Source organism: Sapajus apella, unplaced genomic scaffold (assembly GCF_009761245.1).
Source record: "Sapajus apella isolate SASKATOON/1434 unplaced genomic scaffold, GSC_monkey_1.0 scaffold38, whole genome shotgun sequence".
In the NCBI taxonomy this organism is placed as follows: Eukaryota; Metazoa; Chordata; class Mammalia; order Primates; family Cebidae; genus Sapajus; species Sapajus apella.
This window is the reverse complement of record NW_022436978.1, coordinates 21562257-21586365: the sequence shown is the minus strand read 5'-3', so window position 1 is coordinate 21586365 and position 24109 is coordinate 21562257. Positions and strand designations below refer to the sequence as shown.

Genomic DNA, 24109 nt, shown 5'->3' with positions numbered 1-24109 from the left:
TAGCTTACATTAGTGTTCAGTCGTGGTGTTTTATATGCTATGGGTTTGAATAAATATATAATAATATCTATCCACTATGGTAGAATCCTACAGAAGTTTAACTGCCTTAAAATCCTCAGTGCTTTGCTGTTCATCTCTCCTTCCCCTGGTAACCACTGATCTTTACTGTCTCAATAGTTTTACCTTTCCTAGAGATCACATAGTTGAAATCATACCTTCCCCTGGCACCACAGATCTTTTTACTGTCTCAATAGTTTTCCCTTTGCCAGAGATCACATAGTTGAAATCATACTTGAATTTGCATTTAACAAGTTCAGAACACTCTTTTTGTAGAATCTAAGAAGTGACATTCTGAACCTATTGATCTTTTACAGGAAAATATGGGTGTGGTGGCTCATACCTGTAATCCCAGCACTTTGGGAGGCTGCAGTAGATGGATCATGAAGTCAGGAGATTGAGACCATCCTGGCCAATATGGTGAAACCCATCTCTACTAAAAATACAAAAAAATTAGCAGGTTGCAGTGAGCTGAGATCGTACCACTCCACTCCAGCCTGGCGTATTCATATTTAGGGCTGGATATTAGTCTAAAAAAAAAAAGAAAGAAAGAAAATATGAATATCCAGCCCTAAAAACTAGAAACAAGCTATCTGTAAAAATGCTTTGTGATGTGCTGTTTTACATCACAGAATTGAAGCTGTGATGTTGGTTTTCAGATTGGCTTCGTTCACTTAGCAATATGCATTTAAAGTTTTGCCATGTTTTTCGTGGTTTGATAGCTCATTTCTTTTTAGCATCCCATTGTCTGGATGTACTTCAGTTTATTTATTCAGCTACTGAAGGACATCTTGAGTGCTTCCAGTTTTTGGCAATTGTGAATAAAGCTGCTATAAACACTCATGTGCACGTTTTTATGTGGACATAAGGTTTCAATTCATTTGAGTAAATACCAAGGAACATGATTGCTGGATTATATGGTAAGAGTAGGTTTAGTTTTATAAGAAGCTGCCAAACTGTCTTCCAAAGTAGCTGCACCATTTTGCATTCCCACCAGCAATGAATGAGAGCTCCTGTTGTTCCGTATCCTTGCCAGCATTTGGTGACGTCAGTATCTTGGATTTGGGCCATTCCAACAGCTGTGTGGTAGAATCTCATCATTGTTTTAATTTGCATTTTTCTAATGACCTATGATATTGAGCTCCTTTCCATATGTTTATTTGCCTCTGTATATCTTCTTCGGTGAGGTCTCTGTTTATGTCTCTTGCCACTTTTTTTCCTTTTTTTTTTTCTCCCAGGGATAACATCACTATTATAGTCTCTTGCCATTTAAAAATCAGATTATTTGTTTCTTATTGTTGAGTTTTAAGAGTTCTTTGTATTTTACATAATAGTCCTTTATCAAATATATTATTGCAAATATTTTCTACCAATCTGTAGCTTGTCTTCTCATCCTTTTGACGGTGTGTTTTGAAAAGTTATATTCATTTTCCATTAAACAATTAGTCTATTCAACTGAGGGGAAAACTTGGTAGACAAGATGATTCCTGACATCATGTAATCTACATTTTAATGCAAGAAACAACAATAAACAAATAAATGAATCAATATATAATAGGCATTTATGTGGAGTTGCTTGCTGTAAAGAAAATGAAAACATAGTAAGGGGTTAAAGAGTAGCTGGAGAAGGATCACTCTGGCTGCTGTGTAGACCTCATGGGGCCAAGGTAGAATAGACCACACTGGGGGCCAGGGAAGAAGTGGGTTAGGAATCTATTGCCCTCATACAAGCAAAAGACAATGCGGGCATGGGCTAGGGTGGAAGCAGTGGGTGTGGTGACAAATATCCAGATTCTGAGCATTTCTTAAAAGTGGCACTGGCATACCTTGCTCATGGATTGGTTATAAGAGAAAGGATTCCGGGATGAAAGCTAGGTTTGGACCTAAACAACTGTGTGAATAGTGGTGAAGTTAGGAAGAGGGTGTGGAAGAAAGCGGGTAGGGGACCAGGCTGGGGGATGGGACATTCAAGTGAATATTGAGGAGATGTCCAAGCAGGCCATTGGGATTTCACCTGAAACGTTAGGGCTGGAAATATTTGGGAGTCTTCAGTATATGGACAGTGTGCTGCATAGCTTTGTAGCCTTCCTAATTCTCACTCCATGCCTCTCCACTCTGCTCTTTACCTTCAGATAGCCTGACCTGTGAATTCAGTCAATGAACTCCGACCCCTGGTTTCCAGCTGGATTCAGCCAGCCTTGTGGCAGATCAGAAAAAAGAGCAAAATTAGGTAGTGTATTCCCCCAGCTCCCCACTGAAGATTGCCTGAGTCCCTTGACCAAAAACCACAGCTCCCATCACACAGGCTCCCTAATAGCTGTTCCTCTCTAGGTGCAGTCACTGCTCCTGACTGAATGAGGTTGGATGAGATCACTTAGGGAGCGTGAATAGATAGAAAAGAAGAGCTTTGACACCCTAATATTTAGAGGCCAGAAAGAAGAGGTGGGCTCTGCCAAGGGGGAGTCTATGCTGCAGAAGAAACACAGGAACACGTGGTGTCTGGTGTCTGGGTAGTGACCCAGGGAAGGTAGGCTCTTCAAGAGATAGTTCTCCTGGTGGGGCATGGTGGCTCACGCCTGTAATCCCAGCACTTTGGGAGCCCGAGACAGGCAGATCACTTGAGGTCAGAAGTTTGAAGCCAGCTGGCTAACATGGCAAAACCCCATCTCTACTAAAAATACAAAAATTAGCTGGGTGTAGTGGTGCACAACTGGAATCCCAGCTACTTGGGAGGCTGAGGCATGATAATCGCTTGAACCCAGGAGGTGGAGGTTGCAGTCAGCCGAGATTGCACCACTGCACTCCAGCCTGGGCGACAGAGCAAAACTGTCTCCGTGGACAAACAAAAGAACAGTTCTCCTCAAGTGTCCCAAGCTACTATTTTCCTGAAACTCTCAGGACCTCTTCTTGTTCCCCCTCATCATTCTTGACTTTTTCCTTCTCTCAGGGTTGTTGAACTTGCTTTGCAATTAAGCTTTAGACACTCCCAGATCTGCTGATATGTTGTGTCTGACCTCAGGGGAGGTGATGGTTTGAGCTTTGGTCAGAGGCTCTCAGCAGCTGTGCATATCTACAGATGCATCAGGTATGGGAAGGAGAGGGACACAGGGGAAACCACCAGGAAATATACACAGACAACTTTTTTTTTTTTTTTTTTTTGAGATGGAATCTTGCTCTGCCACCCAGGCTGCAGTGCAGTGGCACGATCTCAGCTCACTGCAACCTCCAACTCCCAGGTTCAAGCAATCATGCCTCAGCCTCCTGAGTAGGTGGGGTTACAGGTTCACGCCACCACAACTGGCTAAATTTTGTATTTTTAGTAAAAATGAGGTTTCGCCATGTTGGCCAAGCCAATCTTGACTCCTGAACTCAAGTAATCCACTCACTTTGGCCTGCCAAAGTGCTGGAATGACAGGCGTGAGCCACTACGCCTGGCCAGGCAATTATTATTACTATACATTTTTTTGAGACAGAGTCTCGCACTGTTGCGCAGGCTATAGTGCAGAGGCGTGATCTCAGCTCACTGCAGTCTCCGCCTCCCGGGTTCAAGCAACTCTCCTGCCTCAGCCTCCTGAGTAGCTGGCACTACAGGCAAGCACCATTACGCCCAGCTAATTTTTTTGTATTTTTAGTAGAGACAGGGTTTCACCGCATTGGCCAGGATGGTTTCGATCTCCTGACTTTGTGATCCACCCGCCTCAGCCTCCCAAACTGCTGGGATTACAGGTGTGAGCCACCGCGCCCGGCCACAATTATTTTTAAATAACACTCAGGTATTACACTGTGAATATGGTCAAAGCAGGAACAATTTCATATTCACCATCAATGTTCAGAAACTAACACCCACTTCACAGCTGCAGCTCAATAAATTTTTTTTGAATACTTTTTTAAAAAAATGATATATTGCAATATAATTATAATATGTTTTTGGTGCATGAAGGCACCTTTACAGACTTGACAATGTTAAATTGCCCTAGTATTACACATCTCTGATTATGCTTTTAAATGTTACAAATTACCTGAGTATGAATGTACTTTAAAGAAAAAAAACAGCATTGTACTGAGAAGATGAAAACATAAACTCTGCAGAAACAAAGGATATGGATTTAGGTCACTAGGACTCTCGGGCCATCAAATAAATGTATTAGTACTGCACTAGCAACAGTTTTGTTTTAAAATGTGACACTGTTGGCCGGGCGTGGTGGCTCAAGCCTGTAATCCCAGCACTTTGGGAGGCCAAGGCGGGTGGGTCATGAGGTCAAGAGATCGAGACCAACCTGTGGTCAACATGGTGAAACCCCGTCTCTACTAAAAATACAAAACATTAGCTGGGCATGGTGGCGCGTGCCTGTAATCCCAGCTATTGAGGAGGCTGAGGCAGGAGAATTGCCTGAACCCAGGAGGCGGAGGTTGCGGTGAGCCGAGATTGCGCCATTGCACTCTAGCCTGGGTAACAAGAGTGAAACTCCGTCTCCCAAGAAAAAAAAAAAACAAAAAAGTGACACTGTTATTCACTAGTATCTTGGTGCCATTCCCAGAAAGCATGCTTTATGTGATTGTCAAGTTTTTGCAGACTGTTCTCTATTTGCAGCCTCTACGTTAGCATGCGTGACTGATTTCCTCAGCTCTCTTCATCCTTTCCTAACTCAGTTTCGCTGACAAATATCTGTCTCCTCCACAGCGTTCCTAGAAAATATATATATTTATTTATTCATTTAGAAAATGAAATTCCACATTCAGCACAACACTGTTGGCTTTTGTTTGTTTGTTTTCGGGGGAAGCGGGAAGATAGCCAATGTAACCATTCCATTCAAGCAGCTATGGCATTCCTAATTTAACTGGTTGACCAAGGATAAGTTGGGTCTTAGCATCTCAGCTTTGGCAGTACTGGGCTCTGGGCAAGGGGACAAAGTGATTGCTGAACTTCCCCATAGACAGGAAGTGTTGTACTAATCAGGACTCTTTTGGTTGGAAATGGCAGAAATGAAGCCAAAATAAAATAAGCAGAAGGGGGAATTTTCGGCACTCATAAACTGAGGAGAGGGCAGGGCACAAACGGGCTTCCAGGGATGCCTGGGAGCAGGAAGTCAAATGCCATTAGGATTCCTAATCCCTGTCCCTTTCTCAAACTCCACAGTGATGGGGAGTCCCGAAGCTCCTCCCAGGCTCACCACTCCAGCTTCTTCACACGTGGGACAGTCCCTGATGTTTCTGTTCCCATTTAAAAACTCCTGAATGAGGACTTTGAAGATCCATGCTCGGGTCACTTGCCTAGCCCCAAGATCAGTATTTGGCTAGAACCAACTAGTTGGTGTAAGGCCAGGAGCTGTTCTTTAGGAGGAGAGGAGTGCAGTGCTGCAGACAGTAACGGATGACCTCCACAAAGCTCAAATTTTTGACTTGGACCAGCCAGCCTCCTTGAATTGCTGTGATTTATACGTGGTCCTTGGATGAGGACTGACCCCAATTCTCAGTTGCTCAAAAATGCTTTCCCTTCTCACAGTCCTCTCAAATGGATTAGTATTGGCATTTGAGGAGTTTTGAGGGATGGGAAAAGAAAGACCAAGAGAGAGTTTACTGAGGCATTTGCCTTTTGGTGTTTGAGTCGTTAAACTTTTCTAAAACACCATGGGCATTTTTCAATGGTTCTTTCCATTCTCAAAATAGAGAATGCAGACACATTAGAAAAGCAGAAGGAAGTCTGTAGGAAAATTATTTACTCTATAATCAAAATGCTGCTGCCAGGTGACAAAGAAAGACTGACTTAAGCTTCGAGGCAGAAGTGGAGCAGCGGTGCTAGAAAGGGAAGAGTCCCTAAACTCCCTTCCCAGGGAAGTGTGCTTTTGGTCAAGATAAGCAGATCTATCCCAGTCCACCCTCCTTGTCTGCTGTTTCCAGAGCACTGAGCAAATGCAGAGTCCACACCAAAAAAGCCACAGAAATTATTTTCCTGCCCCTGGCATTCTGATGCTCTGATCACTTCTATTGCCTGCCTTTGTGATACTGGGAGAAAGAGTGAGAAAGTACTGACGGGTGCAAACGAGGGTGGGTAACACGGGCTTGGGAGGTGCTGTGAGTGGAGTGATGTCACTCCCAAGTATATATGGTAATGCCCTAATCCCTACTGCCTGTGTTAGGCCATTCTTGCACCGCAATAAAGAAATACCTAAGACTGGGTAATTTATAAGAAAAGAGCTTTAAGTGGCTCACAGTTCTGCAGGCTGTCCAGGAAGCACAGCAGCATCTGATTCTTGGGAGGTCTCAGGAAATGGCAAGGGGGAAGCAGGCTTATCACAGGGTAAGAATGGAAGCAAGAGCGAGAGAACGGGTGGACAAAGGGCCACATACTTTTAAATGACCAGGTCTCGTGAGATCTCACTATCTTGCAGATGGCACAAAGCCACACGGGATCTGCCGTCATCCAAATACCCTCTGTCAGGCCTCACGTCCAGCAGTAGGGATTAGAATTCAACATGAGATTCAGGCGGAGACAAATATCTAAATTATGTCACTGTGACTGTGTCCTTATTTGGAAATAGGGTCTTTGCAGATGTATTCAAGTTAAGATGAGGTCAGTAGGGTGAACCTGAATTCATTTATTCAACACAACTGGTATCCTTATTAGAAGGCAACATTTGGACATAGAGACAGAGAGGGAAAACAGTGCAGACACAGAAGAATACAGCCCCGCGAGGGGACACGTAGTGAGGGAACGGAGGCAGAGAGATCGATGGTGTGTTGTCACAAGCCAGGGAACATCTGAGGCTGCCTGAAGCTGGAAGAGGAAAGGAACGATCTTCCCCTGAGGCTTCCAGGGGAGCATGGTCCGGCCAACACCTTGATCTTGGCCTTCTGGCCTCCAGAACTGTGAGACAATGAATTTCTGTTGTTTGAAGCCACTCCGTTTGTGACATTTTGTTGTGTCAGCCTAGGAGACTGGTACAGGGGTGATGTGGGGGTTAGGGAAGCAACACAAGAAAATGAAAAACATGAAAATACCTCACCGGGAAACCCAGTATGTATGATGTGATAGCATTGATTCATCTATGTAAAATTACAATATGTGCATATGTATAAAGAAACTCAAAAATAGAAAATGAAGAGGAAAAATATCTTCCCTATGTTTTCAGCCAAGTAGAGATTCATTCATTTGGATTCACAGGCATCTATTTTAAAACACAAACATCCTTGAGAGCATTAACTGGAAGAGTTCATTACATTTCATGTAAAGTTTTATAACTAGCTAATCAAAATTCTTTGCTCTTAATGTTCAGCAGAAACCAGTATAGAGGCCTTCGAATTTTTGCTTAGGAGGAATGGAAGGCCTTTATTATCTCAGTATAATTAACTTAACTATTAATTCAATATATTTTTAGGACTAATTCTATTTTAAAATTTTCCCTCGCTATTTGGCTTGTTAAAAATTCTACTATATTTGTTAGGCCAGGTGACCTGATCCTTTGTTTGGGTAGAATGAAAACCTGGCCAGGCACAGTGGCTCATGCCTGTAATCTGAGCACTTTGGGAGGATTGCTTGAGGCCAGGAGTTCAAGACCAGCCCGGGCATCATAATGCCCTATCTCCACCCACCTCCTTTTTAAAAATCAGTTAGGCATGGTGACACACACCTATAATCCTAGCTACTTGGGAAGCCGAGGCTGGAGGATTGCTTGATCCCACGCATTTGAAGCTGTAGTGAGCTACAATTATACCACTGCATTCTACCCGGGGTGACAGAGTGACAGTATAACTCCAAAAAAAAAAAAAAAAAATGAAAGAAAGAAAGAAAAAGAAAACCTAAATAGTGCTCCTTAGTTAGAGTTCTTTAGACAACAAAGGGCCAGGCGAAGGCCAAGTGCCATCTATGGGAGGCTGGCAGTGGTGCCTGCAGTGGGAGAAGGGAGAATAACATGAGAGGAGAAGTTTGCTGAGTTTCATCATATGGAAACTGCTTCTTGATAGCCTTTACTGTCATTTGGCTATTACCTTTCTGACTTGCCAGCATCTGTTTGCTAGTTAACAAACTGTTGCAAAAATGCAATTGCTGATGTAACGGATCCTGCATGCTAACTCTCTGACCCCAAATTTAGTTTGGTCCCATGCTTGGGTAGGTTGTACTCTCTGTTTTGGTTTATTTGACTAGTAACAATTGTCAGATCTTCCCTTCTCCTCAAACTGGAGGTGTGCATGGATGTGCGCCCGGCATGAGGGGTGAGGAATGGCCACTGACAAGGAAGTCTGAAGTGGCCTGCAGCAAGCAACAAGTTTGGGTTTTTTACAAAAAATCATTTAATTTTACATTCTACTCAGTGCTTTATCAGTGTTTAACATTTTAACCCATGCATGGGTTAATTAACGTTTTCATTGACGTTCCTATTAGGTGATTTAATTCCCTTTCTCCACATGCCCCTCTCTTCTGCCTTTGAGCACAAAAGAGGCTCTGAAGGAAGATATGCATGCGATGTGCTGTGGCTTAGAGGGCCTCCTCTCTTTGGCTGCCTCCTTTACTATGTCCCAGGAGAAGTCTCTCACTTTTGGAAACAATTATAAAATGAAGGATTGCCAACTATCTGAGGAAAGCCATTTAATAAATGATAATGCCCAAACCTAACAAATGATCTAAGAAGAGCTTTAAACATGGAAGGTAGAGAACATACACTCCAGCTCGAGGGGCATCAGGCTGGCACCAGACAGAGGAGCTCAAACCCCGGGAGTCTGAGCTCAGCCCAGCACAGGAAATGGGAGTGAGTGAGTCAGCACGAAGCACATTGCAGCGATCTGCTGCTGATGCCCAGCTCTCTCAAGGCCTCTTAGGGAACTCGCACAAGTGCTGCAGGCCGTGAGGCATGGGCTCACAGCTGAGGTCATCTCAGCTTCTAGCCTGGTCAAGATGTAGGCAAAACTCTGAAGAAGGCAAAGTGTAGCCTCCTCCTGTTGATTCTACTTTCGAGTTGTCTGAGACTGCTCTTCCCCAAAGGGCTCATTCTGCAGACATTTATCCTTGTCCCAGTGTCATAGTCTATTTTGTGTTGCTATAAAGGAATACCTAAGCCTAGGTATTATTTTTAAAAGAGGTCCACAGTTTTGCAGGCTTACAAAAAGCATGGCACCAGCAATTGCTTGGCATCTGGTGAGGGTATCAGGCTATTTCCACTTATGGCAGAAGGTGAAGGAGAGTCTGTGCAGAGGTCATATGGAAAGACAAGAGGGAACGGTGGGAGGTTGGGAGTGGGAGGTATCAGGCTCTTTTTAACAACAACTTCCTGTGGGAACTAAGAGAGTGAGAGTTCACTCACAGCCTCCCACTCCCAAGGAGGGCATTAATCTATTCATGAGAGATCTGCCACCCCGAACCAAACACTTCCCATCAGGCCCCAACTGCAACATTGGGAATCAGATTTCAACATGAGGTTTGGAGGGGACAAATACCCAAACCATAGTGACTAGTTCCTAACACCACTCAACTCTTACCATAGATATTTGCTTCTCCTGTTTACCATTTCTGGTCAATACCTGCTGAGACAGGCTTTTAAATAGTAGGGTTTTAGAAGAGATTTCATTTAAGCATTATGTAGATGGATGAATGTGTTAGTCATTGAATTGCTATAATGGAATACATGGCTGGGTATGGTAGCTCACACCTGTAATTCTAGCACTTTGGGAGGTTGAAGGGGGAGTATCACTTGAGCCCAGGAGCTTGAGACCAGCCCTGGCAACATAGCGAGACTTTTTCTCTACAAAAATTTAAAAATTAGCTGGGTGTGGTGTTGTGCATCTGTCGTCCCAGCTACTCAGGAGGCTGAGATGGGAGGATCTCTTGAGCCTGGGAGGTTGAGGCTGCAGTGAGCCATGGTCATGCCACTGCACTCCAGCCAAAGCAATAGAGTGAGACCCTGTTGAAAGACAGAAAATAAACAAAAAGGAAAGAGAGAGAGATAAAGGAAAGAAAGAAAAAAGGAAAGAAGAAAGAAAGAAGGAAAGAGGGGAGAGAGGGAGGGAGGGAGGAAGGAAGCAGGCAAGCTAGCTGAGGTTGGGTAATTTATAAATAAAAGATATTTAATTAACTTACTGTTCTGCAAGCTGTAAGAAAGCATGACAACAGCATCTCCTGGTGAGGCCTTAAGAACCTTACAATTAAGGAAGAAGGTGGCAGGCACATTACATAGTAAGATCAAGTAATGTGGGAGATGGCACACTCTTTTAAAAACATAGATCTTGCATGAACACGGGTGCGAATTCTCACCACCGAGAGAGCAGTGATAAGCCATTCCTGAGAGACCAGTTTCCATGATCCACACACTTCCCGCCAGGCCCCAGCTGCAAAACGGGAATCACATTTCAGTATGAGATTTGGAGGGGACAAATATCCAAATTGTATTACCAAAGGATGCATTGAGAGACAAGCAAGCTTTCAGGATCCTTCCAATTGTACTGGGAAAGTAGCTTCTCTTCACCACCTCCCCTCTACCCTTCCCAACCTCTGGTAACCATCATCTGCTCTCTACCTCCGTGAGATCAACTTTTTTAGCTCCCACATATGTATGAGAACATGTGGTATTTGTCTTTCTGTGCCTGGCTTATTGCACTTAACATAATGACCTCCAGTTCCACCTATATTGCTATAAATGACAGAATTTCATCTTTTTAATGCTGGAATAGTATTCCATTATGTATATATATCACATTTTCTGTATCCATTTATCTGTTGATGGACACTTCAGTTGATTCTATTTTTTTACTGTTGTGAATAGTGCCACAGAAGACATGGGAGTATAGGTAAGTGTTAGATAAGCTTTGTTCAGGCATGAGGTACAGAGCTGTGAGGTATGAGTTCAGTGCTAACAAATCAACAATACATATGCTATGGTTTGAATGTTTGTCCCCTCCAAAACTTATGTTGAAAGTTAATCCCCAATGTGGTAGTATTGAGACATAGGACCTTTAAGAGGTGAATGAGGCTGGGCATAATGGCTCATGTCTGTAATCCTAGTACTTTGGGAGATCAAGGCAGGAGGATTGCTTCAGGCTAGGGGTTTGATACCAGCCTGGGCAACATAGTGAGACCCTGTCTCTACCAAAAATACAAAAATTAGCTGGGCATGGTGGCATATGTAGTCCGAGCTACTTGGGAGGCTGAGCTGGGAGGATCTCTTGAGCCCAGGAGTTTGAGGGTACAGTGAAGTCAAGATCACATCACTGCACTCCAGTCTGGGCGACAGGGCAAGACCTTGTCTTGAAAAGAAAAAAAAAGACATAATTGGGACATGAGGGCTCTGTCCTTATAAATTAATCCATTTGTGGATTAATGGGTTAATGGATTAATTAGTTGTTACAGAGTGGGACTTGTGGATTTAAAAGAGTAAGGGAAATCCGAGCTAGCCCACTCAGCCCCTCACCATGTGATGCCCTATGCCACGCTGGGATTCTGTAGAGTTCCCACCAGCAAGAAGGCCCTCACCAAATGTGTCCTCTTGACCTTGGACTTGTCAGTCTCCATAATTATAAGAAATAAACTCCTGGCTGGGCACAGTGGCTCATGCCTGTAATCCCAGTACTTGGAGAGGCTGAGGCGGGTGGATCCCCTGAGGTCAGAAGTTCAAGACCAGGAGTTCGAGCCTGCCGAACATGGTGAAAACCCACCTCTACTAAAAATACAAAAATTAGCTGGGTGTGGTAATGTGCCTATAGACCCAGCTGCTTGGGAGGCTGAGACAGGAGAATTGCTTGAACCCAGGAGGCGGAGGTTACAGTGAGCCAAGATCATGCCACTGCACTCCAGCCTGGGCAACAGAGCAAGACTCCATCTCAAAAAAAAAAAAAAAAAAAAAAATATCAAAAGCCAGAAAACAAAAACAAGAAGAAATAAACTCCTTTAAAAATAAGTTATTCCATTTTAGTATTCTGTTATAAACAACAGAAAATGAACTAAGACAATATCATTAAATAAAAACAAACATAAAACAAGATTATGCATTGATTGGTTGATGAAGACATTGGGACCAGAGGCTTACAGGAACCTAACCCTGTGTGGTCCCTACGTTCAGTGTTCTGAACTAAACAATACTGAACAATGATTCAGTACTCACTGAGTCAGTATTCATGGTGACTTTCTAGTTACCATGAATAATGAGAATCAACCATGCCTCTTTTTCAAGGGCTCTGTGAGGATTCAATGTGAGTGGTGGTGAGGATTTAATATGAGGATTCAGATTTTCTTTCACACTCCCGTGAGTCAGACACATCCATAATTATGAGAGCCTTTTGTAATGTGACTTAAGACTGTGAAGAATATAGACACTCTCTTTTAGTGTTAACACAGAGTACTGACAACTAAAATATAAAAAGTCTGATTGCCTGCAGATGTGTCAACCTGAGGCCAGACTGCCACAAAGACTTACTGATACTATTCTCTGCCATCTTCCTTCTAGCAGTGGAACCAGAAAGAATGCCTGGCTCCTAGGCTGGTGGCGGACAGCAGAGGAGGTGAGTGAAGAGCTCAGGAGTGAAGAGATCAAATGAATGGACACGGCTCCAATGCGGACAGCACCCTGGGAGATACTCTTAGCCAGCCATGGACATGACCATGTAATGTGGTCACACTGACCAAGGTAAAAGGTCCCATGGACAGAACTCGAGATAAGTTTAAAGGACTAGAGAAGCTACTTCCAAGTTTCTGAACCTATGCACTGATTTCTTATTTCTATGAACTCTGTGAGAGTTAGAATATGATGCTTGAACTTAAGTAAAAGTCCTAAATTAGTATTTCTCCGAATTTCATGGGTATGGTTTATAGGCTAAGAGTAAAATCATTTTAAAATGGACTTATTCCCCCACAGTAAGTGTCTTAATACTGGAGTTACATATATAGGACACAGAATAGTATACCTGGCATATAGTAAGTTTTCAGAACATGAAAAAATATTGAGGAAGGTGAAGCAAGATGGACAAACAGAAGCCTTCATTGATTGTCCTCCCTGCAGGAATACCAAACTGAACAATTTTCCACATAAAAAAGCACCTTCGTAAGAACCAGGTATCATGCAAGCAATCACAGTACCTGGTTTTAACTTCATATCACCGAAAGAGTTACTGAAGAGGGTAGGAAAGAGTCTCGAATTGCTGACACCATGCCTCCCTCATCCTAGCTCCTGGATAACATTTCTAGACACAGGTTGGGTCAGAAGGGAACCCAGTGTCTTGAAGGGAAGACTCAGTCCTGGCAGGATTTATCACCTGCAGACTAAAGAGTCTTTGGGCCCCAAATAATTAGCAGCATTAACCAGGTGGTACACACTATGGGCCTTGGGTGAGACTCTGAGAGGTACTGGCTTCAGATGTGAGCCAACATATTTACAGCTGTGGAGGCAGCAAGGATAGACTCCTTCTGCCTGAGAAAAGAAGAGGGAAGAATAAAGGGGACTTTGTCTTGAAGCTTAGGTACCAACTTGGCCGCACTGAACAACAGCACCAACCTGGCTCTCAGGGTCCCCAGTTCCAGCCCTTGGCTTTTGGGTGGCATCTCTGCACATACTATGGGCCAGAGGAGAGCCCACTGTCCAGAACGGTAAGTCCCACACCTGGCAGCATCCACCACAAGCTGACTGAAGAGCTCTTGGGCCTTAAGTGAACATCAGCGACACCCTGGAAGTACTTCCTGTGGGCCTGTGGTGGTGGTGGACATGGGGAGAAACTCCTCCACGTGGGGAAAGGGGAGGGAAGAATTGGAAGGACTGCGTCTTGTGGTTTTTTTTTTTTTTTTTTACCAGCTCAGCTACAGTAGAATACAGGTAGAGTTCTAAGATTTCTGACTCTGGGCCCTGGCTCCTGGACAACATCTCTGGAACTGCCCAGGGCCCAGGGGAACTCACTGCTTTAAGGGGTGAATACAACCCTGGCTGGCTTTGCCATCTGCTGCTGCAGAGACCTAGGGCCTTGAGCAAACGTAAGATAGATAGGCAGTGGTTACAGGGGCGTTCTGTGAGGCCTCGTGCTTGCCAGCTTCAGGTCTGACTCAGCACAGTCCCAGTGGTGGTGGCCACAGGTGTCCTTGTGTCAGCCCTCTCCCAGCTCCAGGCAGCTCTGCACAGAGAGCAACTCTACTTGCTTGGGAGAAAGTAAGGGAAGAGAAGTCTCTGCCTGGTAATCCAGAGAATTCTTGTGGGTCTTATCAAAGACCATCAAGACAGTACCTCTAGTCTTTAAGAACCATAGTATTAATGGGCTTGGGGTGACCCCTAATGGAGATACAGCTGCAGAAACCAAAACCTTAGGTCACAACACCCGTCTCTTTGAATACCTGGAATGCTTTCATAAGGAGGACGAAAACAAACAAGCCAGACTGCAAAGACTATAATAAATACCTAAGTCTTCAATGACCAGACACCAGTGAACATCCACAAGCATTTAGCCTATCCAGGAAAACATGACCTCACCAAACAAACTAAATAAGGCGTCAGGGGCCAAGCTTGAAGAGAAAGAGATGTGACTTTTCAGACAGAAAATTCAAAATAGCTGTTTTAATGAAACAAAAAATTCCAGATAACACACAGAAGGAATTCAGAATCCTGTCAGACAAATTTAACAAGGAGATTGAAATAACTAAAAAGAATCAAAGCCAGCATGCCGGCTCACATCTGTAATCCCAGCACTTGGGGAGGCCAAGACAAGTGGATCTCACTTAAGCTCAGGAGCTCAAGACCAGCCTGGGCAGCATGGTGAAACTCCATCTTCACAAAAAATACATAAATTAGCTGAGCATGGTGGTGCATGCCTGTAGACCAGCTACTCGGGAGGCTGAGGTGAAAGGACTGCTTGAGCCCAGGAGATCAAAGCTATAGTGAGACATGATCATGCCGCTGCACTCGAGTGAGACCCTGTCACAAAAACAAAAAAGGATCAAGCAGAAGATATGGGGTTTAAAAAATGCAGTGGACATACTGAAGAATGCATCAGAGTCTCTAAATAGCAGAATCAGTCAAGCAGAGGAAATAATTAGTGAGCTTGAAGACAGGCTATTTGAAAATATATAATCAGAGGAGACAAAAGAAAAAAGAATAGAAAGAATGAAGCATGCCTACAAGAACTAAAAAATAGCCTCAAAAGGGTAACTCTAAGAGTTATTGGCCTTAAAAGGAAAATAGAGAGAGAGATAGGAGTAGAAAGTTTATTCAAAGGGATAATAGCAGAGACTATCCCAAGCCCAGAGAGAGATATCAGTATTTAAACACAAAAAGGTTGTAGAACACCAAGCAGATTTAACACAAAGAAGACTATATCAAGACATTTAATAATCAAACCCCCAACGGCCGGGCGTGGTGGCTCACACCTATAATCCCAGCACTTTGGGAGGCCAAGATGGGTGGATCACGAGGTCAAGAGATTGAGACCAACCTGGTCAACATGGTGAAACCCCATCTCTACTAAAAATACAAAAATTAGCTGGGCATAGTGGCGCACGCCTGTAGTCCCAGCTACCTGGGAGGCTGAGGCAGGAGAATTGCATGAACCCAGGAGGCGGAGGTTGCGGTGAGCTGAGATCACGCCATTGCACTCCAGCCTGGGTAACAAGAGCGAAACTCCATCTCAAAAAAAAAAAAAACAAAAAAACAAAAAAAAACAATAATAATAATAACAAAACCCACAAAAGGACAAGAATAAAGAAAGGATCCTAAAAGCAGCAAGTAAAAAGGAACAAATAGCACATAATGGAGCTCCAATGCGTCAATAGTTGACTTTTCAGTGGAAACGTTACAGGCCAGGAGAGAGTGGCATGACATATTTAAGGTGCTGAAGGAAAGAAACATTTACCCTAGAATAGATCAGGTGAAAATAGCCTTCAGACATGAAAGGGAAATAAAGACTTTCTCAGACAAACAAAAGCTGAGAGATTTCATCAACACCAGACCTGTCCTATAAGAAATGCTAAAGGGAGTTCTTTAATCTGAAAATGATATTAATGAACAATAAGAAATCAACTGAAGATGCAGAACTCACTGGTAATTGTAAGTACACAGGAAAACACAGAATAGGATAACACTGTAATTCTGATGTGTAAACTACTCATATCTTAAGTAGAAAGATTAAAAGATAGCCGGGCGCGGTGGCTCACGCCTGTAATCCCAGCACTTTGGGAGGCCGAGGCAGGTGGATCACGAGGTCAAGAGATCGAGACCATCCTGGTCAACATGGTGAAACCCCATCTCTACTAAAAATACAAAAAATCAGCTGGGCATGGTGGCGCGTGCCTGTAATCCCAGCTACTCAGGAGGCTGAGGCAGGAGAATTGCCTGAACCCAGGAGGCGGAGGTTGCGGTGAGCCGAGATCGCGCCATTGCACTCCAGCCTGGGTAACAAGAGCAAAACTTCGTCTCAAAAAAAAAAAAAACAAAGATTAAAAGATGAAAACAACAAAAATAACTGCAACAACTTTACAAGACATAGAAAGTATAATAAAATATAAACAGAAACAACAAAAAGTTAAAAGGTGGGGAGATAAAGTTAAACTACAGCTTTTATTAATTTTATTTTTGCTTGCTAATTTGTTTATGCAATGTTGTCATAAATTTAAGATACTATTTACAAGCCTCATGGTAACCTCAAAACATACAATGAATACATAAAAATAAAAAGAAAAAAACATGTCGTTAGAGAAAATCACTTTCACTAAAAGGAAAACAGGAAGAACAAAAGAAGGAAGAGTAGCTGCAAAACCAGAAAAAAAATACTGAAATTGTAGGAGTAAGTCTTTACTTATCAATAATAACTAAATGTAAATGGAATAAGCTCTCCAATCAAAAGACATAGAGTGACTGAATAGATTTTTCTTAAAAAAGCAAGGCCCCACGATCTATTGCTTACAAGAAACACACTTCACCTATAAAGACACACATAGACTGAAAAACGGATGTAAAAAAATATTCCATAAAAATGGAAACCAAAAGAAGAGCAGGAATTGCTATACTTATATCAGACAAAATAGATTTCAAGACAAAAACTATAAAAGGAGACAGAGAAGGTCATCATTTAATTAAAAAGGAGTTAAGTGAGAGGATACAACAGAAGTAAAAATATATGCACCCAACAGTAGAGCACCCAGATTACGTAAAGCAAATATTATTAGAGTAAAAGAGAGAGATAGACCCCAACAGAATAATAGCGGGAGACTTCAACACTCCTCTTGCATCACTGGACAGAACATCCAGACAGAAAATCAACAAAGAAACATTGGACTTAATCTGCACTGTAGACCAAGTAGACCTAATAGATATTTATAGAACATTTCATCCGATGGCCACAGAGTACACATTTTTCTCCTAAGCACAAGAATTATTCTCAAGGATAGACCATATGTTAGGTCACTGATACGGTTTTATTCTATGTCCTCACCCAAATCTCACCTTGAATTGCAATAATCCCTATTTGACAAGGGTGGGACCAGGTGGAGATAATTGAATCACAGGGGCAGTTTCCCTCACGCTGTTCTCATGATAGTGAGTGAGTTCTCATAAGATCTGATGGTTTTATAAGAGGCTTCCCCCTTAGCCCAGTTCTCATTCTGTCACATGCTATGCTGTAAAGAGGTGCCTTCTGCCATGATTGTTAAGTTTTCTGAGGCCTCCCCAGCCATGCAGAACTGTGAGTCAATTAAACCTTTTTTCTTTATAAATTATACAGTTTCAGGTATTTCTTCACAGCCACATGAAAATGGACTAATATAGTCACAAAACAAGTCATTAAAACATTTAAAAAATTGAAATAATTTCAAGCTTCTTCTCTGTCCACAATGGAATAAAACTAGAAGTTAATAACCAGAGGAATTTTGGTAACAATACAAACATAAGGATATTAAACAATAAGCTCCTGAGTGATTAGTGAGTCAATAAAGCAATCAGAAGAAAATTGAACATTTTTTTGAAACAAATGATAATGGAAACACAATGTACCAAAATCTATGGGATACAGTGAAAGCAATATTAAGAGGGAAGTTTATAGCTATAAGTTCCTACATCAAAAAATAAAAAATAAAACTGAAATAAACATCCTAATAATTCATGTTAAGAACTAGAAAAACAAGAGCAAATCAAACCCAAAGTTAGTAGAAGAGAAGAAATAACAAAGATCAGAGCAGAAATAAATGAAATTGAAGCAAAGGAAATCATACAAAAGATCAATGAAATGAAAAGTTGGCTATTTGAAAAGTTAAACAAACTGGACAAACCATTAGTCAGGCCAAGAAAAAAGAGAGAAGAATCAATTAAATAAAATCAGAGATGACATTACAACTAATACCACAGAGATTCAAAAAGATCTTGGTCCATGCCAGGTCCTCAGAAAAAAAAAAAAAAGAAATTCAAAAAGATTAGTAGAGGTTACTATGAGCAAGTATATGCCAATAAACTGGAAAACCTAGAAGAAGTTTCTAGACACATACAACCTACCAAGACTGAACCATATAGAAATCCAAAACCTGAATAGACCAACAACTAATAAAGTCAAAGACACAATAAAAAGTCTTCCAGTAAAGAAAAAGCCTGGGACACAATGGGTTCACTGCTAAATTTTACCAAACATTTAAAGAAAAACTAATACCAATCCTATTCAAACTATTCAAAAAAATACAGGCAGACGGAATACTTCCAAACTCATTGTATGAGGCCAGTATTACCCTAATACCAAAACTAGACAAAGACACGTTAAAAAGGGAAAATTACAGGCCAATGTCTCTGATGAGCGTTGATGTAAAAATTCTCAACAAAATATGAGGAAACTGGATTCAACAACACATTTAAAAAGATCATTCAGCATTATCAAGTGATATTTATCCCAGTGATGCAAGGATGGTTCAACATACCTAAATCAATTAGTATGATACATCATATCAACAGAATAAAGGAAAAAAAAACCATATGATCACTTTAATTGATGCTGAAAAAGTATTTGATAAAATTCAATATCACATCATAAAAAAACCCTCAAAAAACTGGGTATAGACGGAACATCCTCAACATAACAAAAGCCATATATGACAGACCCACAGCTACTGTTATACTGAATGGGAAAAAAAACAAAAGCTTTTCCTCTAGGATGTAGAAAAAGACAAGGATGCCCACTTTCACCACTGTTATTCAACATGGTTCTGGAAGTCCTAGCTAGAGCAATCAGACAAGAGAAAGAAATAAAAGGCATCCAAATGGGAATGAAAGAAGTCAATTATCCTTGTTTGCAGATGATATAATTTTATATTTGGAAAAATCTAAAGACTCCACTAAAAAACTATGTGAACTGATAAACAAATTCAGTAACGTTTCAGGATACAAAATTAACATATAAAATCATAGCATTTCTATATGCCAACAGTAAATGATCTGAAAAGAAAATTAAAAAGTAATCCCATCTACAATAGCTACAAATAAAATTAAATACCTATAAGTTAACCAAAATGAAAAATTTCTACCATGAAAACTACAAAACATTTATGCAAGAAATTGAAGGGGACACAAAAAATAGAAAGATATTCCATGTTCATTAACTGGAAGAATCAATATTGCTAAAATGTTCATACTACCCCAAGTAATCTGCAGATTCAATGCAATCCCTGTAAAAATACAAACAATATGCTTCACAAACATAGAAAAGGCAATCGAAATGTACATGAAACTGCAAAAGACTAAGAATAGCCAAATCTATGGCCGGGCGCGGTGGCTCAAGCCTGTAATCCCAGCACTTTGGGAGGCCGAGGCGGGTGGATCACGAGGTCAAGAGATCGAGACCATCCTGGTCAACATGGTGAAACCCCGTCTCTACTAAAACTACAAAAAATTAGCTGGGCATGGTGGTGCGTGCCTGTAATCCCAGCTACTCGGGAGGCTGAGGCAGGAGAATTGCCTGAACCCAGGAGGCGGAGGTTGCGGTGAGCCGAGATCGCGCCATTGCACTCCAGCCTGGGTAACATGAGTGAACCTCCATCAAAAAAAAAAAAAAAAAAAAAAAAGAATAGCCAAATCTATCCTGAGCAAAAGGAATAAAACTAGAGGAATCACATTACCTGACTTCAAATCATACCTCAGAGCTATAGTAACCCAAACAACATAGTACTGGCATAAAATGGACACATAGATCAATGGAACAGAATAGAGAACCCAGAAATAAACCCATACAGCTATGGTGAACTGATTACCAACAAAGGTGCCAAAAACATATATTGAGGAAAGGACAGTCTCTTCAATAAATGGTGCTGGAAAAACTGGATATCCATATATAGAAGAATGAAACTAGACCCCTATCTCTCACCATATACAAAAATAAAATCAAAATAAGGCAGGGACACAGGTAGAGCCATGAGTAGGTTGTGTGGGGAGAGCCTAACCAGGCAGGGTCCCAGGCAGGGTCCTCTAGTGTACTAGTATAAGGAGATAGCAGGGCACGGTAGATCATGCCTGTAATCTTAGTACTTTGGGAAGCCAAGTAAGGAGGACTGCTTGAGCTCAGGAGTTTGAGACCAACCCGGGCAATATAGAAAGCCACTATCTCTCCAACAACAATAACAAATTAGCAGGACATGGTGGTGGTGTATGCCTGGGGTTCCAGCTACTGAAGTGGGAGGATGGGTTGAACCCTGGAGTTTGAGGCTGCAGTGGGCTGTAATAGCATTCAAGGCCCTAGTGCTGCAGTGAGCTATGATTGTGACACTGCGTTCTAGTCTGGGTGACACAGCTGAGATCCTGCCTCAATTTAAAAAAAAAGGAAAAAGAAAAAGGAGAATGTGGAACAAACAAGGAGATAAAAGAATTCAACCCAGAGCCTGAGAAGATCAGCGTAGGTCCAGGCAGCTGTAGCACACCAGAGTAAGGGGACCAAGTCCCAGCCAGCAGCTACCCTCACTCTACTTTGGTTTTGAGCAGTTTTCCTGATATAGATGGAAAAAGAACAAGTAGGCCCATCCAAGTACTAGAGAACATGGCAGAAGGTTAGGTATCCTGGAAAGAAAAAAAACCAAAACAGTTCCTAGGAGTTTTGGGGTTATTTTACCAAAAGTGAGCCATTCCTTTTTTTTGAGACAGAGTCTCCCTCTGTCGCCCAAGCTGCAGTGCAGGAGTTGAATGACTTGGTATGTACTGGAGATTGAGGCCTGCAGCTGCAGTTGCCTGCTATTTCAGGCATACAATTCATCTTGTAAACAGATGACATAAATCTACAGTGTCTATAAATAAATTTACAGTACTATAATGTATTTTCTCTTCCTTATGATTTTCTTAATTACATTTTCTTTTCTCTAGTTTATTGTAAGAATACAGTACAAGCATACAAAATATGTGTTAATCAGCTATTCACATTATCCATAGTCAACAGAAAGCTATTAGTTAGTAGTTAACTTAGGCTAACCCTAACCCTGCATTGTTCAAGGGTCAACTGTAGTTCTCACAGCTGTTAAAAGCATCAGAATTGGTCCCACTGAGCCAGCTAGGCTGCAGTAAGAAACACAGAGTAGCAAAAATGCTCCTGGTGTCTGTCTCCTGGGACATGTGAACAAAGAGATTCTGATGGATTCCACATGATATCCCTTCTGAAAGGTTGTTGAGTAACAGTTGAGAGTAACATTTATGAGTGTGTTGGTTTGGGTCCTCACAAAGGCTTATTTTTAGAAATTTTCCCTAAACTTGCTCTATTTCACATTATTATCACTATGCTCAGAATCACAACTTTTACCTAATATTTTTTTAAACTGTGATTTATTGCAACCTACTGACCCTGGGCATACAATAGGAATAAAGCAAAGAAAACTAGGAAAATACATAAACTTTGACAAGCATAAAGTGCAGACAACGATTGAAAAGAAATAGAGACGAGAGTGATTGTACATAAGTAGTAATACATATATTTTAAAATGTTTTTGTATCATAAATTTGTTTGAAAATGATTGCTTTTAAAAAAATTTAAACTTTTATGCTAAGAAAAGCTTTTTACAATCCCACATTGAGATTTTAGTCCCAGGTTAACATTTTGGTGCATTTTACATGAGGCTTTTCTTTTTTGCTTATATTTTCTGCTTATCTATATAAAGATATAATTTTATGAAGTCATATATAACATTTAATATATAATTACATGTAGTTACATGCAGTTTTATTTATTTTAGTATGTATACCTTTAAATAAAATAACCACATACTCTACAAATACACAATCTGGTTTTTTTTTTTTGAGATGGAGGCTTACTCTGTTGCCCAGGCTGGAGATTAGCAGGGCGATCTCGGCTCACTGCAACCTCCACCCCTGGGTTCAAGTGATTCTCCCGCTTCAGCCTCCAGAGTAGCTGGGACTACAGAAGCCCGCCACCATGCTCAGCTAAATTTTTTTTGTATTTTTAGTAGAGATAGGGTTTCACTATGTTGGCCGGGCTGGTTTCGAACTCCTGACCTCATGATCTACCCACCTCAGCCTCCCAGTGTTGGGACTACAGGCATGAGTCACTGCACCCAGACTACACAATCTGTTTTGAAACATTCATTTTTTACAATATAATTTGAAAAGTTTTCACATTATTTATAGATTTACCTAATTAAAAAAAAATTTAGAATAGGGGTCAGCAAACTGCAACCTGCGGGCCAGCCATCTTATTTTTGTAAATAAAATTTTGTTTCTTGTAATGTCATGACTTTTCTCTGCTTCTTGGGAGCACTTAAAGCACCACCAGTGGCATTTCATATGAGTCCCATGGTGTTATTCAAGGTTTACAGTTTGCATTAAACAACATAAAAAATACTCAAGAACCATGAGAGATCACTTTTTATTGCAATACACAATTTACTGGAGCAATGGCCTGCTCACACAAGACGAACAGTACCACACAGTGTTTTAAGCAAGTAGTTGCAACACTTGAGCTCACCGATACAGAAACAGGAGACGATCACAGACTTATTACAGTAGTGCAGTATATACTACATTTAGTTTTATACAGATATGCTTTAATACTGCATTTTTAGTTTTATTTCTATTTCTCTTGAGTGTGAATGGGGCCCATGTAAGATCTGTGTTTGTGTGTATAATAAGTTCTTATAAAGTTTAACTTTTTTTTTTTTTTTTTTTGAGACGGAGTTTCGCTGTTGTTGCCCAGACTGGAGTGCAATGGCACGATCTCGGCTCACCGCAACCTCCGCCTCCTGGGTTCAAGCAATTCTCCTGCCTCATCCTCCTGAGTATCTGGGACTACAGGCACGCGCCATCATGCCCAGCTAATTTTTTGTATTTTTAGTAGAGACGGGGTTTCACCTTGTTGGCCAAGATGGTCTCGATCTCTTGACCTCGTGATCCACCGGCCTCGGCCTCCCAAAGTGCTGGGATTATAGGCGTGAGCCACCGCGCCCAGCCAAGTTTAACTTTTTATAAGAGATTTGTGTATGTATTGTGGTAGTAAATGATAAAATAGGCTGGTATCTGCATATATCATATGCGTTGATGACATGCCTTTTTCTTAACTGTTTGGATATGTCTAGGCTATGCAGTTCATTTGGCGATTTTTCGAAATTGTCGTGTATCTCCAAAAAATTTTCCAATGTATTTATTGAAAAAAATTCACGGCCAGGTGTGGTGGCTCATGCCTGTAACCTCAGCACTTTGGAAGGCAGAGGTGGGTGGATCACTTGAGGCCAGGAGTTCAAGACCAACCTGGTCTACATAGGGAAAACCCGTCCCCACTAAAAATAAAATAAAATAAAAATTAGCTGCACATGAGGGCACACACCTGTAATCCCAGCTACTTGGGAGGCTGAGGCTGTGGTGAGTGGAGACTGCGCCACTGCACTCCAGCCTAGGCAACAGAGGAGACCCTGTCTGACAAAAAACTCACGTATTTTGAACCTGCACGGTTCAAATCCATGTTATTTAAGGGTCAATTACATATGGAATGATCAGAGGTTTTACTTGTAAATTATTCTGCTTGCTTTTGTCATCCAGAGTGTAGTGTCTCCATGTGCTTCCGGGTCTGGTATAGCACAGACAATGCAAGGAGAGGCTTTTAAATCCCTGTGGGAGTTTATCAAAGTCTGACAGTTGAT

The 24109-nt window shown here is 41.6% G+C and overlaps 1 long non-coding RNA gene across 1 annotated transcript in view; it reads right to left on the bottom strand.

The window, feature by feature from the left end:
* Positions 1–554: 554 nt before the first annotated feature.
* LOC116564988 overlaps positions 555–24109 on the bottom strand; it is a 31768-nt gene continuing 8213 nt past the window's right edge. Inside the window, exons 2-3 of the long non-coding RNA XR_004275194.1 lie at positions 4573–4743; positions 555–587 (exon numbers count right to left, since the gene is read on the bottom strand). This is a non-coding gene — a long non-coding RNA (uncharacterized LOC116564988). The remainder of the gene's footprint in view (positions 588–4572; positions 4744–24109) is intronic.